The sequence below is a fragment of the Somniosus microcephalus genome, unplaced genomic scaffold (genome assembly GCF_052327205.1).
Source record: "Somniosus microcephalus isolate GS21.2 unplaced genomic scaffold, FLI_Smic_1.0 unresolved_chr4, whole genome shotgun sequence".
NCBI classification, from domain to species: Eukaryota; Metazoa; Chordata; class Chondrichthyes; order Squaliformes; family Somniosidae; genus Somniosus; species Somniosus microcephalus.
In genome coordinates this window covers 38,563,351-38,581,053 of record NW_028225182.1, presented here as the reverse complement: position 1 = coordinate 38,581,053, position 17,703 = coordinate 38,563,351, and the positions used below count along the sequence as shown (strand labels likewise).

The 17,703-nt window shown below is 49.4% G+C and overlaps 1 protein-coding gene across 2 annotated transcripts in view; it reads right to left on the bottom strand.

The window, feature by feature from the left end:
* The window catches only part of epoa (erythropoietin a), a 136,915-nt gene extending 121,529 nt beyond the window's left edge, over positions 1-15,386 (bottom strand). Inside the window, exon 1 of one of the 2 annotated variants that reach the window (XM_085977339.1) lies at positions 15,289-15,386. The gene's annotated coding sequence lies outside the window, so the exon portion shown is untranslated. Of the gene's footprint in view, positions 1-5,666; positions 5,955-15,288 lie in introns of those variants that run through there. The other variant, XM_085977338.1, reaches the window with a different exon arrangement.
* Positions 15,387-17,703: the final 2,317 nt, after the last annotated feature.

Genomic DNA, 17,703 nt, shown 5'->3' with positions numbered 1-17,703 from the left:
TGAACCTACTCCTGAATTTTGCCGGTTAACAGAGATTTCCAGTTATTTAGGTGCTGGTAAATCGACAGTTTCCTGTACCTTCATTAACATTTTTTTCCCTTGGAAATCTCAGCCTGTCTCAAAAGCCTGGGCTTATAGTAGAGAATTTCCTCCAAGCTATCACTCTGTTGGCTGAAGAAGTTACTGGGTAAATTTACCAACCTGGAATATCAACCTTTGGTGAGAGAAACTTAACAAAAACAAGTTGCATTTATGTAGCGCCTTTAACTTAGTAATACGTCCCAAGGCCCTTCACAGGAGCATTATAAGAACATAAGAAATAGGATCAGGAATCGGCCACTTGGCCCCTCGAGCCTGCTCCGCCATTCAATAAGATCATGGCTGATCTTGGGCTCAAAGCCACTTCCCTGCCCGCTCCCCATAACCCTTCACTCCCTTATCTTGCAAAAATCTGTCTATCTCCACCTTAAATGTATTTAATGACCCAGCCTCCACGGCTCTCTTGGGCAGAGAATTCCACAGATTTACGACCCTCTGAGAGAAGAAATTCCTCCTCATCTCAGTTCTAAAAGGGCCACCCTTCAAACAAAGTCTGACACCGAGCCACATTAGGGTAAATTAGGGCAGGTGACCAAAAGCTTGGTCAAAGAGGTTGGTTTTAAGGAGCTTCTTAAAGGAGGAAAAAGAGGTCGCGAGACGGACAGGTTTAGGGAGGGAATTCCAGAGCTTAGGGCCTTGGTAGCTGAAGGCACGACCGGCAATGGTGGAGCGAATAAAATCAGGGATGCTCAAGTGGCCAGAATTAGAGGAGCGCAGATATCTTGTAGGGGTTGTGGGGCTGGAGGAGATTACAGAGATAAGGAGGGGCGAGGCCTTGAAGGGATTTGAAAATGATGAGAATTTTAAAATCAAGGCGTTGCTTAACTGGGAGCCAATGTAGGTCAGCGAGCACAGGGGTGATGGGTGAATGGGACTTGGTGCGAGTTAAGACACCGGCAGCAGAGTTTTTGATGACCTCAAGTTTACGTAGGGTGGAACGTGGGTGGCCAGCCAGGAATGCGTTGGAATAGACAAGTCTAGAGGTAAGAAAGGCATTAGTGAGGGTTTCAGTAGCAGATGAGCTGAGGCGGGGCAGAGTCGGGAGATGTTACGGAGGTGGAAATAGGCAGTCTTAGGTATGGCGAGGATATGTGGTCGGAAGCTCATTTCAGGGTCAAATATGACACCAAGGAACTGAATTTCAGCCGGGATTGATAAATCTGCATATCGACCAAGCGGGTGGAAGAAATTAAAATTGTGGTGGGACAAATTTGGTAAGAGTGCGACAGAAATTTCCAGTCGTAGGTGTGTTACATCTGACGTGTGATGGGCAGAAAAAATGCGAGAGTGCTTGGCGCAGATCTCCTGTGGCTGTGTTCTAACAATAGAGATGTTATCAACAGAATGTGACAGGGAAAAACAGTTAGAGAATGTGTTACAGAAAAGGGAGGACGGCATGTGGCAGTGGTGGGAAGGCAGAGTCTAGCAGCCTTGTGAGTCAGGGGACACAGGAGAATTGGAACTGAACTGCTATACAGCGCCTTTCACGACCTCGGGACGTCCCAAAGCACTTTACAGCCAATGTGTCCTCGTACAGGAAACACAGAGAGTTAGCACGCAGGTACTGCAAGCAATTAGGAAGGCAAATGGCATGTTGGCCTTTATCGCCAAGGGGTTGGAGTATAAGAGTAAGGAAGTCTTGCTACAATTGTACAGGGGGACCGTAAGGGGGACCCCGAGCTTCCGGTCGCCTGTCACTTTAATTCTCCGCTCCACTCCCACTCAGACCTCACCGTCCTCGGCCTCTTGCATTGTTCTGTGGCGGAGCCACTGAGTGACTCTGGGCAACTGTACATAATTCCTTTTAACGATGTTCTAACACCAGCCTAAGCCGGTACCATTGTGTTAGACATTAATGTGTTTTGTATATAGTGTTTGTATGTACGGGGCGTGGCCCCTTTAAGAGCGCGGGTAAACGCGATGATGTCACGTCACAAGTTACGTGACCACCGAAGTGCGGGAAAACGCGATGACGTCACGACGCAATCCACGGGGCTGCCCAGGCAGTCCTCGTGGAACCTCCGTTGAGTAAAGACCTGTTTGATTGCTCTCCTGTATCGATCTCAGCAAGCTGTTTGAATTTGTTTAGTCTTACATTGAAGACTTGTTGATTGATCTCCTGAGTCGACCTCAGTTATTAGTTAGGAATTCGTCAATTCCTACAGTTCCACTGAAGCTCAACGTAAGCTCGAGGAACAGCACCTCATCTTTCGATTAGGCACTTTACAGCCTTCTGGACTCAACATAGAATTCAACAATTTCAGACCATAACCTCGGCCCCTATCATATATATATTTTTTATCCACACTGTTTGTGCCTTCTGTTCTTCTCTCCCACATGGCAGCTGTCTTTCACTCTGCCAGCGCAATTTACACTTCATCTAGAGCCATCCTTTGTTTCTTAACCTGTCCCATTACCATCTCCTCTCGCCTTGAATATCTCTTAATGTCTCTTAACCTCTCCTGCCTTCTATCCTATCACAGACCTTCCCTTTTGTTCTTTCATTCCCTCCCCCCCTTTCCCAGCCCCTACACTTGCTTAAAAATCTGTTCCATTACCTGCTTTTTTCCAGTTCTGACGAAAGGTCATCGACCTGAAACGTTAACTCTGTTTCTCTCTTCACAGATGCTGCCTGACCTGCTGAGTATCTCCAGCATTGTCTGTTTTTATTTACAATTGTACAGGGGCTTTGGTGAGACCACACCTGGAGTACCGTGCAAAATTTTGCTCTCCTGATCCGAGGAAGGATACACTTGCCTTAGAGGCGGTGCAATGAAGGTTCATACGATTGATTCCTGGGACGAGAGGGTTGTCTTATCAGGAGAAATTGAGTCGATTCCAACTCCCTTGCAGTGTTGGGCTTAATAATTTCTCATAGCCAGGACATCTGAAGATGTCAGCAGCTCACGTTTAAAAAAAATTCAAAATCCAATAGATACAGAACAGATATTAATCAATTGATTAATATTCAAAATGAAGTCCTGCATTAGTGGCTGTGCATAAGTTTAGAAGAATGAGAGGCAATCTCATTGAAACATACAAGCTTCTGAGAGGTTTTGTCAGGGTGGATGCCGAGAGGGTGTTTCCCCTGGCTGGAGAGTCTAGAACTAGGGGGCACAGTCTCAGGATAAGGGGTCGGCCATTTAGGACTGAGATGAGGAGGAATTTCTTCACTCAGAGGGTTGTGAATCTTTGGAATTCCCTGCCCCAGAGGGCTGTGGATGCTGAGCCGTTGAGTATATTCAAGGCTGAGATCAATAGATTTTTGGACTCTCGGGGAATCAAGGGATATGGGGATCAGGCGGAAAAGTGGAGTTGAGGTAGAAGATCAGCCCTGATCTTATTGAATGGCGGAGCAGGCTCGAGGGGCCGTATGGCCGACTCCTGCTCCTATTTTTTACGATCTTAAGTTCTTATGAAGTACTTTTGAAGAGTAGTCACTGTTGTATTGTTCGACTACTTATACAGTCTCTAACAAACATAAATTTCCATAAACATTCAGAAGAGAATTTTTTTAACTTGAATTTCCAACTAAAATGAAGAGGGGCGGGGTTTAATGTGATTGATGTGGATAGCAGCCAATCGGGAGCGATCCAATCTTTCAGATTTATCTTCCCGCTAGGTTGAAATCTCTTGGAAAAATAATCTGAAATCTTCTTCGACTTTTCCACTGAGAAAAACAGATATGTTCCTATAGAATCGTACGGCAGAGGAGGAGGCCATTCAGCCCATCGTGCCTGTGCCGGCTCTTTGAAAGAACTCTCCAATTAGTCCCACTTACCCCTGCTCTTTCCCCCATAGCCCTCCAAATGTCTCCTTTTTAAGTAATTATCCAATTCCCTTTTGAAAGTTACTGTTGAATCTGCTTCCACCGCCCTTTCAGGCAGCGCGTTCCAGATCACAACTCGCTGCGTAAAAAAACTACTCGTCACTCCCCCCCTGGATTTTATGCCAATTATCTTCAATCCGTGTCTTCTGGTTCTCGACTCTCCTGTCAGTGGAAACAGTTTCTCCCGATATAAGGTTCTTGATAACCCTTTTTCCTTTGCTTTCTAACTGTCAATAGAGGAACCTTGGGTGGTGTTAGCCACAAGTCTATGATACCAGGCTCCAATAGATAAGAGCCGTTATTACTATGTTAAATGAGCAGTGGATGACAATTTTCCAAATCCTTTTGCGTGGTTTGATTGCTTTGATTTTTAAAGCATTTTTTTTCATATTAGGGTGGGTTCTCCTGACTGGTCATTCAGGATTGGTTGTTTTCAGGAATCGTTTCTCCTCAGTTGCTTAGCTTGCTTTTGATTCATACATTCCCTACCTCTTCCGTTCTGATTTGCTTTGCTATTTTTAAAAAATTTGTTCCTGGGATGTGGGCGTCGCTGGCCAGGCCGGCATTTATTGCCCATCCTTGAGAAGGTGGTGGTGAGCCGCCTTCTTGAACCGCTGCAGTCCGTGTGGTGAAGGTGCTCCCACAGTGCTGTTAGGGAGGGAGTTCCAGGATTTTGACCCAGCGACGATGAAGGATCGGCGATATACTTCGAAGTCAGGATGGTGTGTGACTTCGAGGGAAACTTGGGGGTGGTGGTGTTCCCATGCGCCTGCTGCCCTTGTCCTTCTAGGTGGAGGAGGTTGCAGGTTTGGGAGGTGCTGCCGAAGAAGCCTTGGCGAGTTGCTGCAGTGCATCTTGTAGATGGTACTTGATGTAAGAAAACTACGAGGCACTTGGTCTCAGTATTAAACATGGCTTTAATCAACTGTTTTTCAACATGGCAATCTAGTTGTGTCCTTCACTAGTTCCTGTTAAAGAATGTCCTGAGCAAGCTGGGCCCATGCCCGAGTATTTATACTCTCCCTGGACAGCGCCGCCAACAGGCCGCCCAGTATCATTTCATAAGTCATTTCCACACAAATGACAAGATTCATGTCAGTACACACTGCAGCCACGGTGCGCCGGTGGTGGAGGGAGTGAATGTTTAGGGTGGTGGATGGGGTGCCAATCAAGCGGGCTACTTTGCCCTGGATGGTGTCAAGCTTCTTGAGTGTTGTTGGAGCTGCACTCATCCAGGGAAGTGGAGAGTATTCCACCACACTCCTGACTTGTGCCTCGTAGATGACCTTGCATTGAGCCAATCAACAAGGTGTGACAGCAAAAGTGTTGGCGCTGAAAGAATGATTGAAAAATCCTAACCACAGGAAGCAAAGTGAATGTGTATAGGACCTGTGTGCTTAAGCAAGACTTTCAATATATCAGTTGTAAATTGCGCACGGTCAGCAGACAAATATAACTTTTCTTTCCCAACAAGATGGCGATAGAGGTGGGAAGACAGATTTCAGAAACTTACTCTGCAGAGCCACCTACTGTCCAGAGCCTGGAAGTACATTGTGACAAGTGACAATGCAAAAAGTGTTGACATAGTGATTTACAATTGTAAATGTTGACACGTAAATGTGACCAAAAATCGTGACAACAGGAAGTCAGGTTTGTGGATAGGAAGGGTGCCCTGTGCAAATTCTTCTCATAAAATATAGATAGACCGATAGATAAATACCACAGAGTGACTTCCTACCTTGTTTTCTTCTCTGAGTTGATTCCAATCCTTTGCTGATACTTCTGAAACAGCTATTTTCCTTCCATATAAATAGTAAGTTCCCTTATCCCTCCACCTAATTACTTGAGCGGAGCGAAGCATGTTAAATACATTAAGCTTTTCAACAACTGGGAAATTTTGAAGACAAAGGTGGGCGGCTCTTATCTCTTAAAGTTCATTCCACACGTGGGGACAGGAAAGACAGTCGCCACGTGTGAGTGTATTGTATTGTATTGGGTGTCTGCGGTCCGAATCATTGTCAAGAATCCTCTAGCCGCGCTCCAAATGCACAGCATTCCACCGCCGCAATTGTCCCAGGCGTCAGTCAACAAAACACGGCGCCTGTGATTGTCAACTCAAGATAGCGTGGCTCACCCAGGGTTAAAGGTTAATCCCATTACAGCTTTGTTTGCTTACAAGTATTGAAAGCGGAGCCTGTGGTGTAGTACGTGTGTGTGATACCTACTGGACAACGGCCAGCTTACAGCGACAAAGGACATACTTCCTAGGATCTGTTTGCAGATATTTAACCTCCCGAGTGCTGGGTTTTTGCAAAGATTCACAACTTTTTTTGTTATTTCACCACCCCCCCCACCCCGCACCCATCCCGTACCTCCTATTTACTCTCTGTCATTGAATTACAGTACGCAGACAACACTTGCGTCTGCGTACACTCGGAGATCGAACTCCAAACCATCATCAACACCTTCACTGAAGCGTACAAGAGCATAGGCCTTACACTAAACATCTGTAAGACAAAGGTCCTCTACCAACCTGCCCCCACCACACAGTGCTGCCCCCCGATTATCAAAATCCACGACAAGGCCTTGGACAACGTGGACCACTTTCCATACCTCGGGAGCTTACTGTCAACAAGGGCAGACGTCGATGACGAAGTCCAACACCGCCTTCAGTGTGCCAGTGCAGCCTTCAGTCGCCTGAGGAAGAGAGTGTTTGAAGACCAGGACCTCAAACCCGGCACCAAACTCATGGTCTACAGAGCAGCAGTGATACCCGCCCTGCTGTATGCCTCAGAGACATGGACCATGTACAGCAGGCACCTCAAAGTACTGGAGAGGTACTACAAACGCTGCCTCCGCAAGATCCTGCAAATCCATTGACAGGATAGGTGCACCAACGTAAGTGTTCTCACTCAGGCCAACATCCCCAGCATCGAAGCTTTGACCACGCTCAATCAGCTCTGATGGATGGGCCACATCGTCCACATGCCCGATACGAGACTCCCAAAACAAGCGCTCTACTCGGAGCTCCGACGCGGCAAGAGAGCCTCAGGTGGGCAGAGGAAACGCTTCAAGGACACCCTCAAAACCTCCTTGCAAAAGCGCAACATCCCCACCAACACCTGGGAAACCCTGGCCCAAGACTGCACAAAGTGGAGGAGAAGCATCCGGGAAGGCGCCGAACACCTCGAGTCTCTTCGCCGGGAGCAAGCGGAAGCCAAGCGCAAGCAGCGCAAGGAGCGCACGTCAACCCAAGCACCCCACCAGCCGTCCCTTCAACCACCGTCTGCCCCACCTGTGACAGAGACTGTAGGTCCCGCATTGGACTCATCAGTCACCTGAGAACTCATTTTTAGTGTGGAAGCAAGTCATCCTCGGTTCCGAGGGACTGCCCAAGAAGAAGATTTACTCTCTCCTCTGCCGAAGGTGCTGGTTGATGCAGGATCTCAGATTCAAGGGCACTAGGCACCCTTTGGTACCTCAACCAAATGAGAATTCTTTAAGTGTAATCCTCGATAGTAAGCGTCGGCAGGCTTATCAACTATGGGGGGCAGCGTGTTATTGTGAATTGTGCCATTTTTTTCAAAAATTGTTTACAACCTTATTTTGGAAATTTAAAAAGTTTAATTACTGAGAAAATATCGTTAACTCTAAACCTAAACCACCATAACCCTAACCATTAATCAAACCCTAATCCAACCCTAACCCTAAAACTAACCCTAAACCATCATTAATCTAACTGTGACTAAACCAGGATAAATCGAACCCTAACCCTAAACCATCATTAATCTAACTGTGATTCTAAAGCACCCTAAATCAAACCCTAACCTTAAATCTAACCCTAACCTTAAATCGAACCCTAACCCTGAACCATCATTAATCTAACTGTGATTCTAAAGCACCCTAAATCGAACCCTAACCTTAAATCTAAACCTAACCTTAAATCAAACCCTAACCCTAAACCATCATTAATCTAACTGTGACTAAACCAGGATAATTCTAACCCTAACGTTAAATCGAACCCCAACCATAAATCTAACCCTTTCGCTAACCCTAACCCTTAACCATCATTAATCTAACTGTGACCCTAAACCACCCTAAATTTAAACCAACCCTTAAATCGAACCCTAAGCATATGCCTAACCCGAAATCTAACCCGAACCCTAAATCTCCCGAAGAAAGGTGTAGATTCAGCTAAATTAGTCAGGGGAAAAGATCCAAGCAGCAGAAACCGAACAGAATCAAAGAACCGCCTTGTGGTAAGCATTACATTACTTGTGGAAACCTCACAGTGCCAAACAGATGCTCGTTTTCTTTTATTCGTTCCTGGGACGTGGGCGTCATTGGCAAGGCCAGCATTTATTGCCCATCCCTAATTGCCCTTGAGAAGGTGGTGGTGAGCCGCCTTCTTGAACCGCTGCAGTCCATGTGGTGAAGGTGCTCCCAAAGTGCTGTTAGGGAGGGAGTTCCAGGATTTTGACCCAGCGACGATGAAGGATCGGCTGATATATTTCCAAGTCAGGATGGTGTGTGACTTGGAGGGGAACTTGGAGGTGGTGGTGTTCCCGTGCGTCTGCTGCCCTTGTCCTTCTAGGTGGAAGAGGTCGCGGGTTTGGGAGGAGCTGCCGAAGAAGCCTTGGCGAGTGGCTGCAGTGTGTACCATCTACAAGATGCGCCAGTGGTGGAGGGAGCGAATGTTTAAGGTGGTGGATGGGGTGCCAATCAAGTGGGCTGCTTTGTCCTGGATGGTGTCGAGCTTCTTGAGTGTTGTTGGAGCTGCACTCATCCAGGCGCACAAATCTAGGCTGACGCTCCCAGTGCAGTACTGAGGGAGCGCTGCACTGTCGGAGGTGCCGTCTTTCAGATGAGATGTTAAACAGAGGCCCCGTCTGCTCTCTCAGGTGGACGTAAACGATCCCGCTGCACTATTTCAAAGAAGAGCAGGGGCGTTCTCCCCGGTGTCCTGGGGCCAATATTTATCCCTCAGTCAACATCACTAAAAACAGAGTATCTGGTCATTATCACATTGCTGTTTGTGGGAGCTTGCTGTGCGCAAATTGGCTGCCGTTTTTCCTACAACAGTGACTACACTTCAAAAGTACTTCATTGGCTGTAAAGCGCTTTTGGGACATCCTACATAAGAACATAAGAAATAGGAGCAGGAGTAGGCCATTCGGCCCCTTGAGCCTGCTCCACCATTCAATGTGAGCATGGCTGATCTGATCTTGGCCTCAACTCCACTTCCCTGCCCGCTCCCCATAACCCTTGACTCCCCTGTAGCTCAAATGTCTGTCTATCTCCGCCTTGATTATATTCAATGACTCCGCCTCCACAGCTCTCTGGGGTAGAGAATTCCAAAGATTCACAACCCTCTGAGAGAAGAAATTCCTCCTCATCTCCGTTTTAAATGGGCGGCCCTTTATCCTGAAACTGTGCCCCTAGTTCTAGATTCCCCCACGAGGGGAAACATCCTCTCAGCATCTACCCTGTCAAGCCCCCTCAGAATCTTATGGCCTAGAAATTCAGTATCGCCACGTTTGGGGCGCTACAGCCAGGCGTTCGCTAAATTTAGCGCCCGGCGCAACTTAGCGCCACCTTCGCCGAAATTGAGTTGCATCGCCCCAAGAGGTTGCTGCTGCGCTAAAGCAGGCGGTGCACGACTATCATAAGGCGCTAAGCCGGCGAGCCGAGGTGCTACCACTGAGGGCGGGCGCAGCGCAGGTGCGGCGAGTTGCTGATTGAAGGCAGACACGCTGGCGCCGGTCAGCTCTTAAAGGGGGAGGGTCGATTTGTTTGGCTGGCACACCCTGCACACTGCAGCCCTGAAGCAAGGCCTGACCATTGCTGGTTCATCAGTTCTACGCCCAGGACCATGGAGAAGGCCGCTATTCTTCCAAATCCCATTGCACGCTCTTGCTGCTTGTCCAGGGTCATGGGGAAGATGTACTGACATCCCCTTCTGAAAAGGGCATTGGTCACCTGGCGGATGCAGCAATGTACCGCGAACTGGGAGATGTTGGCAATGTCCCCAGTAGCGGATTGGAAGGAGCCGGTGGCATAGAAGTTGAGAGCCACCGTCACCTTCACTGCCACCGACAGAAACGTCCTGCTCCTCAGCTGTGGCTGCAGATCTCTGCGAAGCAGGTGGCAGATCTCAGTGACCACCTCCCTTCTGAATCGCAGCCTCCGAACACACTGCTCCTCAGACATGTTCAGATATGAGAACTGCTGGCGGTATACCCTGGGTGGGTAAGGCCTCCTGTGCCGACGCCTGTTGGCCCTTCTCCGTCTGACCATGACTGGCACTCTCTCACGGCGTCTCTGAGCCCTTTGAATGCAATGGAGAAGCCCAACATTTCCACCTATTGCAGCCCCCATTATATGTGGCGACTCAAGGCTATGGCACTGAAAGTTAAATCCAAGAGCAAAGCTCTGGCCTGAAGCCAGAAGTACCTGTGCGAGCGCTGAGTCAAAGCAGAAAGCTCTCCCCCTTTGTCTCTCTCCAAATATCCGTCTCACACAAGATTGGCACAAAATGGCTGCCACTTATAACGCAGGAGGAGTCCCCTTTAAATTGCGCCCCCCCGCGCCCCGCAGTGACTGGGAACCGTTCCCCTCTACCAGTCGCTGGGGGCGCCAGGCGCACAGAAGGGCGGCGCCACTGAAGTTCCGGTTCGGGGCGCACCAAGGGCGTTGCACCATGAAATGACGTCAGGATCTGCGCGCGCAGCTGAGCGGGCGCTGCGGTTTTGCGCCGCCGCTAAATCTTGAGTGAAGTTCGCGAGAGGCGCAGATCGCGCCGCGCCCGGGCGCTAGCCGCTTAGCGCCCCACTTCTCCTCCTCCTAAGGCGCTAGCGGCTGGCGCTAACAACTGAATTTCTAGGCCTATATGTTTCAATAAGATCACCTCTCATTCTTCTAAACTCCAATGAGTATAGGCCCAACCTGCTTAACCTTTCTTCATAAGACAACCCTTTCATCTTGGGAATCAGCCTAGGGAACCTTCTCTGAACTGCCTCAATTGCAAGTATATCCCTCCTTAAATAAGGTGACCAAAACTGTATGCAGTACTCCAGGTGTGGTCTCGCCAACACCCTGTACGGTTGTAGTGAGACTTCCCTACTTTTATACTGAACCCCCTCGCAATAAAGGCCAACATTCCCTTTGCCTTCCTAATTACTTGCTAACTTTTTATGTTTCATGTACGAGGGCCCTCAGATCCTTCTGTACCGCAGCACTCTGTAGTTTTACTATGTTAAAGGCGCTATATAAATGCAAGTTGTTGTTGTTAATGGAGAGCTTCAATAATAAAGTTGTTTACTGATATCTCTAAACAGCACAAGCATTTCCTGTTCCTGTCCTGAGCTTTCGTTGAATAAAAAAATCTGTATATTATTAAAAAATCTTGTGAATGTGGGCACTTCCTTTTTTACCATTCATTCTTGGGATGTGGGCGTCGCGGGCAAGGCTGGCGTTTATTGCTCATCCCCATTGTTGCCTTTTTCTTGAGCGGTTTGACACAACTGAGCGGCTCGCAAGGCCACTGCACAGGGCAGTGATGGTTCAACCACGTTGGTGTGGGACTGGAGTCACCTATAGGCCCAGACCGGGTTGTGCGGTCGATATCTGGCAGGGATGTGAGCCAAGCGGATCGGCAGTACTGCAAAGCATTGTTGATAATTGACCAGCCAGCTGGATCATTAATGCAGCCTGAAGGGGTAGGCCGGTCACTAGGGGGAAGGGAGGGTCGGGGGGGTCGGTGGGGGGGGGGGTGGTCTGATACTTTGCTCATTCAGCTCCAGATACGCCTGCAAGGCAACGCCTAAATGGCACAGTCTAAAAATTAGAGCCAGACCTTTCAGGAGTGAAATGAGGAAACACTTCTACACACAAAAGGTGGCAGAAGTTTTGAACTCTCTTCCGCAAACGGCAATTGATGCTAGATCAATTGTTAATTTTAAATCGGAGATTGATAGCTTTCTGTTAACCAAAGGTATTAAGGGATTGGGCCAAAGGCAGGTTAGGTCACAGATCAGCCATGATCTCACTGAATGGCGGAGCAGGCTCGAGGGACTGAAATGGCCTCCTCCTGTTCCTATGTTCCTATCCTGGCTGGATATGCAGTGGAGAAGTTTGCCGGTGTTCAGTGCTGACGGGTTGCACTGTTTTAACCAGTTAAACACCAACAGTAGCTCCTGTGCATAAGGGCCCCTAAGGCCTTGGCTTTCTCCTCCTGCCTCTAAGCTCTCTGGACTCTGGCACCCCATCCACCACCTTAAACATTCACTCCCTCCACCACCGGCGCACCATGGCTGCAGTGTGTACCATCTACAAGATGCACTGCAGCAACTCGCCAAGGCTTCTTCGGCAGCACCTCCCAAACCCGCGACCTCTACCACCTAGAAGGACAAGGGCAGCAGGCGCACGGGAACACCACCACCTCCAAGTTCCCCTCCAAGTCACACACCATCCTGACTTAGAAATATATCGGCTGTTCCTTCATCGTCGCTGGGTCCAAATCCTGGAACTCCCTCCCTAACAGCACTGTGGGAGCACCTTCACCACACGGACTGCAGCAGTTCAAGAAGGCGGCTCACCACCACCTTCTCAAGGGCAATTAGGGATGGGCAATAAATGCCGGCCCTGCCAGCGACGCCCACATCCCATGAACGGATAATAACAAAAACTTTGTTACGCAGGTTGTATCGCTATGAGAGCAGAGTGTGCCGACCATAGCGGGCAAACAGAAACTCCACCTGAAATAACAGCAGAAAATGCTGGAAAAACTCAGCAGGCCAGGCAACATCCGTGGAGAGAAATTAGAGTCGACGTTTCGGGTCGAAACCCTTTTTCAAAACTGGAAAGGAAATGAAATAGATCGAAAGGCAGGGCTGGGAGAGAACAAAAGAAGTGAAGAGACATTAAGAGGTATTCAAAACCAGACGAGATGGTGATCGGACTAGTGGAGACAAAAGACGGCTCTGGATTAGGTGTGAAATGTTCTGGCAGAATGGGAGACAGCTGCCATGTGGGAGAGAGAAAAAAGGGGGTGGGGGGAAGGGCCAAAACAAAGATGTGGATAAAATATAAGCAAAAATGTAATGGGGGCCGAGGTTATGATCTGAAATTGTTGAACTCGATATTGAGTCCGGAAGGCTGTAAAGTGCCTAATCGGAAGATGAGGTGCTGTTCCTCGAGTTTACGCCACTGTGTGGATTTCTCTGTCACGTGCTTTGGAAGCTCTGAATGGAGTTCCGTTCACTTCCTTCTGGCAGGCCATAGTCAAGAACTTCAAAATATAATTTTTGCTTACCACAGCGGTGAAGCCAAAGAAAAAGAATAGAAAGACTTGCATTTATAGAGCGCTTTTCACAACGTCCCAAAGGGCTTTACAGCCAATGCAGTACTTTTGAAGTGTAGTCACGGTTGTAATGTAGGAAACGCGGCAGCCAATTTGGGGCAGTTCAGAGACGATTCACTAAGTTAATTCCAGAGATGAGGGGGTTGACTTATGAGGAAAGGTTGAGCAGGTTGGGCCTATACTCATTGGAGTTTAGAAGAATGAGAGGTGATCTTATTGAAACATATAAGATACTGAGGGGGCTCGACAAGGTAGATGCAGAGAGGATGTTTCCCCTCGTGGGGAAATCTAGAACTCGGGGGCACAGTCTCAGAATAAAGGGTCACCCATTTAGAACTGAGATGAGGAGGAATTTCTTCTCTCAGAGGGTCGTAAATCTGTGGAATTCTCTGCCCCAGAGAGCTGTGGAGGCTGGGTCAGTAAATACATTTAAGGTGGAGATAGACAGATTTTTGCAAAGTAAGGGATTGAAGGGTTATGGGGAGTGGGCAGGGAAGTGGCTTTGAGCCCAAGATCAACCATGATCTTATTGAATGGCAGAGCAGGCTCGAGGGGCCAAGTGGCCTATTCCTGCTCCTATTTCTTATGTTCTTATGTTCTCCCACAAGCAGCAATGTGATAATGACCAGATAATCTATTTTAATGATGTTGGGTTGAGGGATAAATATTGGCCCCAGGACACCGAGGAGAACTCCCCCCTGCTCTTCTTTGAAGTAGTGCCACGGGATCTTTTGCATCCACCCGAGGGGGCAGACGGGGCCCCGGGTTTAACGTCTCGTCCAAAAGACGGCACCTCCGACAGTGCAGCGCCTCCCTCAGTACTGGCACTGGGAGTTTGGTCCAAGATGGCGTCCGTAGCGGTCGCAGGGTAAGCACTCTCCCTGAGTCGGTCGGCCCACTCTCGCTACAGACGCTGTGCATCGGCGCTGATGGGTTCGGCGAGTCGGCGGGGAGGCAGCAGAAGCAGCGATGGAGGCCACGACAACCCGCTGTAGCACGGCGGCCGGCAGCTCCTCGGCGGGAGGCTCGGAGGTCGAACCGGTAGGAGGGGAGGCAGCCAACGGACTGAGGGCGGGAAAAGCAGGCCCTGGAAGGTCGGACACCGCGGGAGGTTCGGAGGTCAGACCGGGTGGAAGGAGAGCCAGGGAGAAGCAGGCCCCGGGGACGTCGGTACCACGGCGGCTGAAGATTGTCGGGCAGGAGTGCGGGAAAGGCGGAGCGAGGCGAGAGCGGACCCGATTGTGATGGTGCCGATGAAGATGGCTGCCGTCCTTGCGGGCTCCGTGCGTACCAGGCAGCTAAGTGTCCTTTGCTGCTTGGTGCGCTCGGCTCGTTAAGGAAAAAGCATTTCACTGACTGGATTTCACTTGTTGCATTTGGTTATGTGACAAATAAAATTGAAAAAAAAGAGTGTCAGCCTGGATTTTGTGCTCGAGTCTGCAGGGTGGGAGCTTGAACCGCACGGCCTTCCAACTGAAGAGATGAGAGTGCTACCACTGAGCCACAGCTGACACCCCGCATCAGAATAATGCTTGGAACTGGCTCTCAGTGCACATTGTTTGAACTGAGCACTTTCCTATTAAGAGGGGAAAAAAATAGAGTCAAATACAAAAACACATTTCTTGGAATGTTTCGTACCTCTGCTGATAGTATACCCGACGCCACATTGCCTGGTCTATAAATAATATTGAATAGAACCCCCCCATTACCGACCCGGGGTCACGAGGTAGTATTAGGTCAATCTCTATGTGACTGGTGCCTGTCCCACCACTACAACCACCCAGAGAGACGCCAGAACACTAATGTAAACTTTCCAGCCAGTCCTTTGTCTCACAATCACCGTCACTTCAAAAACTCAACAAGTCAATCTGTCAGTTCAACCCAGGGGTCATCTAGTGTAATCATTGCTGGCGAAACACACATCTCACAGAGTCAATAGGCCCATGGGGGGCGGGGGGGGGGGGGGACGTCTAGGAGCTTGAAGCACGCTTGGAATTACCTTTTTGGCTTTGGAGGCCTCTAGGCTTTGTTGTTCGTTCCCAATGCTCCGAGGCAGGAAACCTAGGTTAACTCTTTTTGTAGAAGCGTGGGCGGGTGGCCAAAGACAGCACTCTACGTGCTGCACAGCATGTCTCACTGCCAGAGACTAGAATAGCCACATGCACACAGCCGACTGACCAGTGTGATTGTTTGCAGAGCCTGGCCAATCAGTTAAGGACAGAATTGGCGCAGAAGTGACGAAGGGAACGAAGGGAGGCTCGGTTGTAGATAGCAGAGGCTACATCCCGTGATGCTGTATGCACTTGTGTCACCGATGCTGAATTATTAGTTGGCATTGCGCGCTAAACTTTTGCACGGACAATACGGGTGAACAGGAGGTCCGGGCCGTTCAGACATGTGGAAAGTTTGTTCAAGTTTAAGCTGCACTATGGTTACTTAGGGGGCGATTTTGTCAATGGGGGCGCGTTGGAGGGGGGACTGCTGCTTGTCGACTTGTGGTCAAATCACGCTATTTTCCCTTGATTGACCTTGTTAAGCCCGCCCAGCGGGCTCAGCAGGCCAATTAAGGGAAAGCCGGTTACAGAGAACGTCGGCGTATGACGTTTCATCTGTCAAAAATTTTTGACAGTGAATTGTCATCGTTTGACAGCTCTGTGTGTCTTGTTTTGCACACTTTGTACAAAAATAATAAATTGCAGGACAACGGAGTATTACAGTTTAAACTCTTTTAATGAAGCATCAGGTCTGTAAGCTTTCTCAATCAATACAGCACCGTGTGCACAAGATGGAGTCAGGACCCCTTACAGATGCCTACAGGCCAATGACAACTCAGCATGTGATCACGTGAATATAATAGGTATTCCTTACAGATGGCCTGCGGGCCAATGAGAATTCAATATGCAAATGTTACACTGTGAAGGTGTCAAACATTGACATTCTCTGTAGTTTGATGAGTTCTTGAATTCAAGACCTCATCAAATCTCTTTCTTTTGTAGAAATTAGATGGTTGCTGCATTGGAGAATACAACGGCCATCTGTCATCTCTACCGCGGAGGTGCGAGACTCTCCGCATACCCACTGATTGAAGCCTGCAGGAAGAAACAAAAGTAAGTATACTCTTTCTACCACTTTGCACTTACCTCAGATACTCACCTCTCCACACTTGCACCCATCACTCACCTCCACAGCACACTTTTGGACCCCTCCGACCCCCGCAGACCCACTACTCGCCTCGGTGACCCTGACGGGTTTCGGAGCCTTCGGGAAGCCCGCACTCGTGTGGGCAAAATGGTGGTAAGCCTATTTTCTGCCTGTTAACTACCTGTTAACGGGCAGTTAAGTGGCTTTAATCCCATCCCGCCTCCAAGGAGACGGGACCCGGTATTGGGCACCCGCCCCCAAATTCTGCCATTTTCCCGGCAGCCCCGCCTCCAAACCCGCCTCCCCAGGGATGGCAAAATCCAGCCCTTAGACTGCCAGTAGGTTCAGGAAAGCTTGGGCCTCCCAGGTTTTGGTCCCAGCCCAGATACTCTGATGCTAAAACAAAACATGGATAATAATCAATATTTAATTACAACCGGTAATAGAGCTATTCCGAACATCAGGGATCCCTTTTATTACTGCAATATGAACCTTGAACTGCTAATGTAAACACCAAAAAAACAGGAAATTACACATTCTCAGGTCAGACCTTCCAAAATGACCAGGATCTGGTACACAATCCCATGGGGGTTCAGGTTAATTGTAGTTCCCCGGCTGCTGTCGGGAGTGCATTGCCCTGAGAAATTGTCCCTTTCCCCCGTCGTCAAAGGAAATGAAAGAAATGTGTCAGCCAGTGGGTAGTGCTCTGAGTCAGAAGGTCGTGGGTTCAAGTCCCACTCCAGAGGCTTGAGCACAAAAATCTAGGCTGACACTCCCAGTGCAGAACTGAGGGAGCGCTGCACTGTCGGAGGGGCAGTACTGAGGGAGCGCCGCACTGTCGGAGAGGCAGTACTGAGGGAGCGCCGCACTGTCGGAGAGGCAGTACTGAGGGAGCGCGGCACTGGCGGAGGGGCAGTACTGAGGGAGCGCCGCACTGTCGGAGGGGCAGTACTGTGGGAGCACTGCACTGTCGGAGGGGCAGTACTGAGGGAGCGCCGCACTGTCGGAGGGGCAGTACTGAGGGAGCGCCGCACTGTCGGAGGGGCAGCACTGAGGGAGCCCCGCACTGTCGGAGGGTCAGTACTGAGGGAGCACAGCACTGTCGGAGGGGCAGTACTGTGGGAGTGCTGCACTGTCGGAGGGGCAGTACTGAGGGAGCGCCGCACTGTCGGAGGGGCAGTACTGAGGGAGTGCCGCACTGTCGGAGGGTCAGTACTGAGGGAGCCCCGCACTGTCGGAGGGGCAGTACTGAGGGAGCGCCGCACTGTCAGAG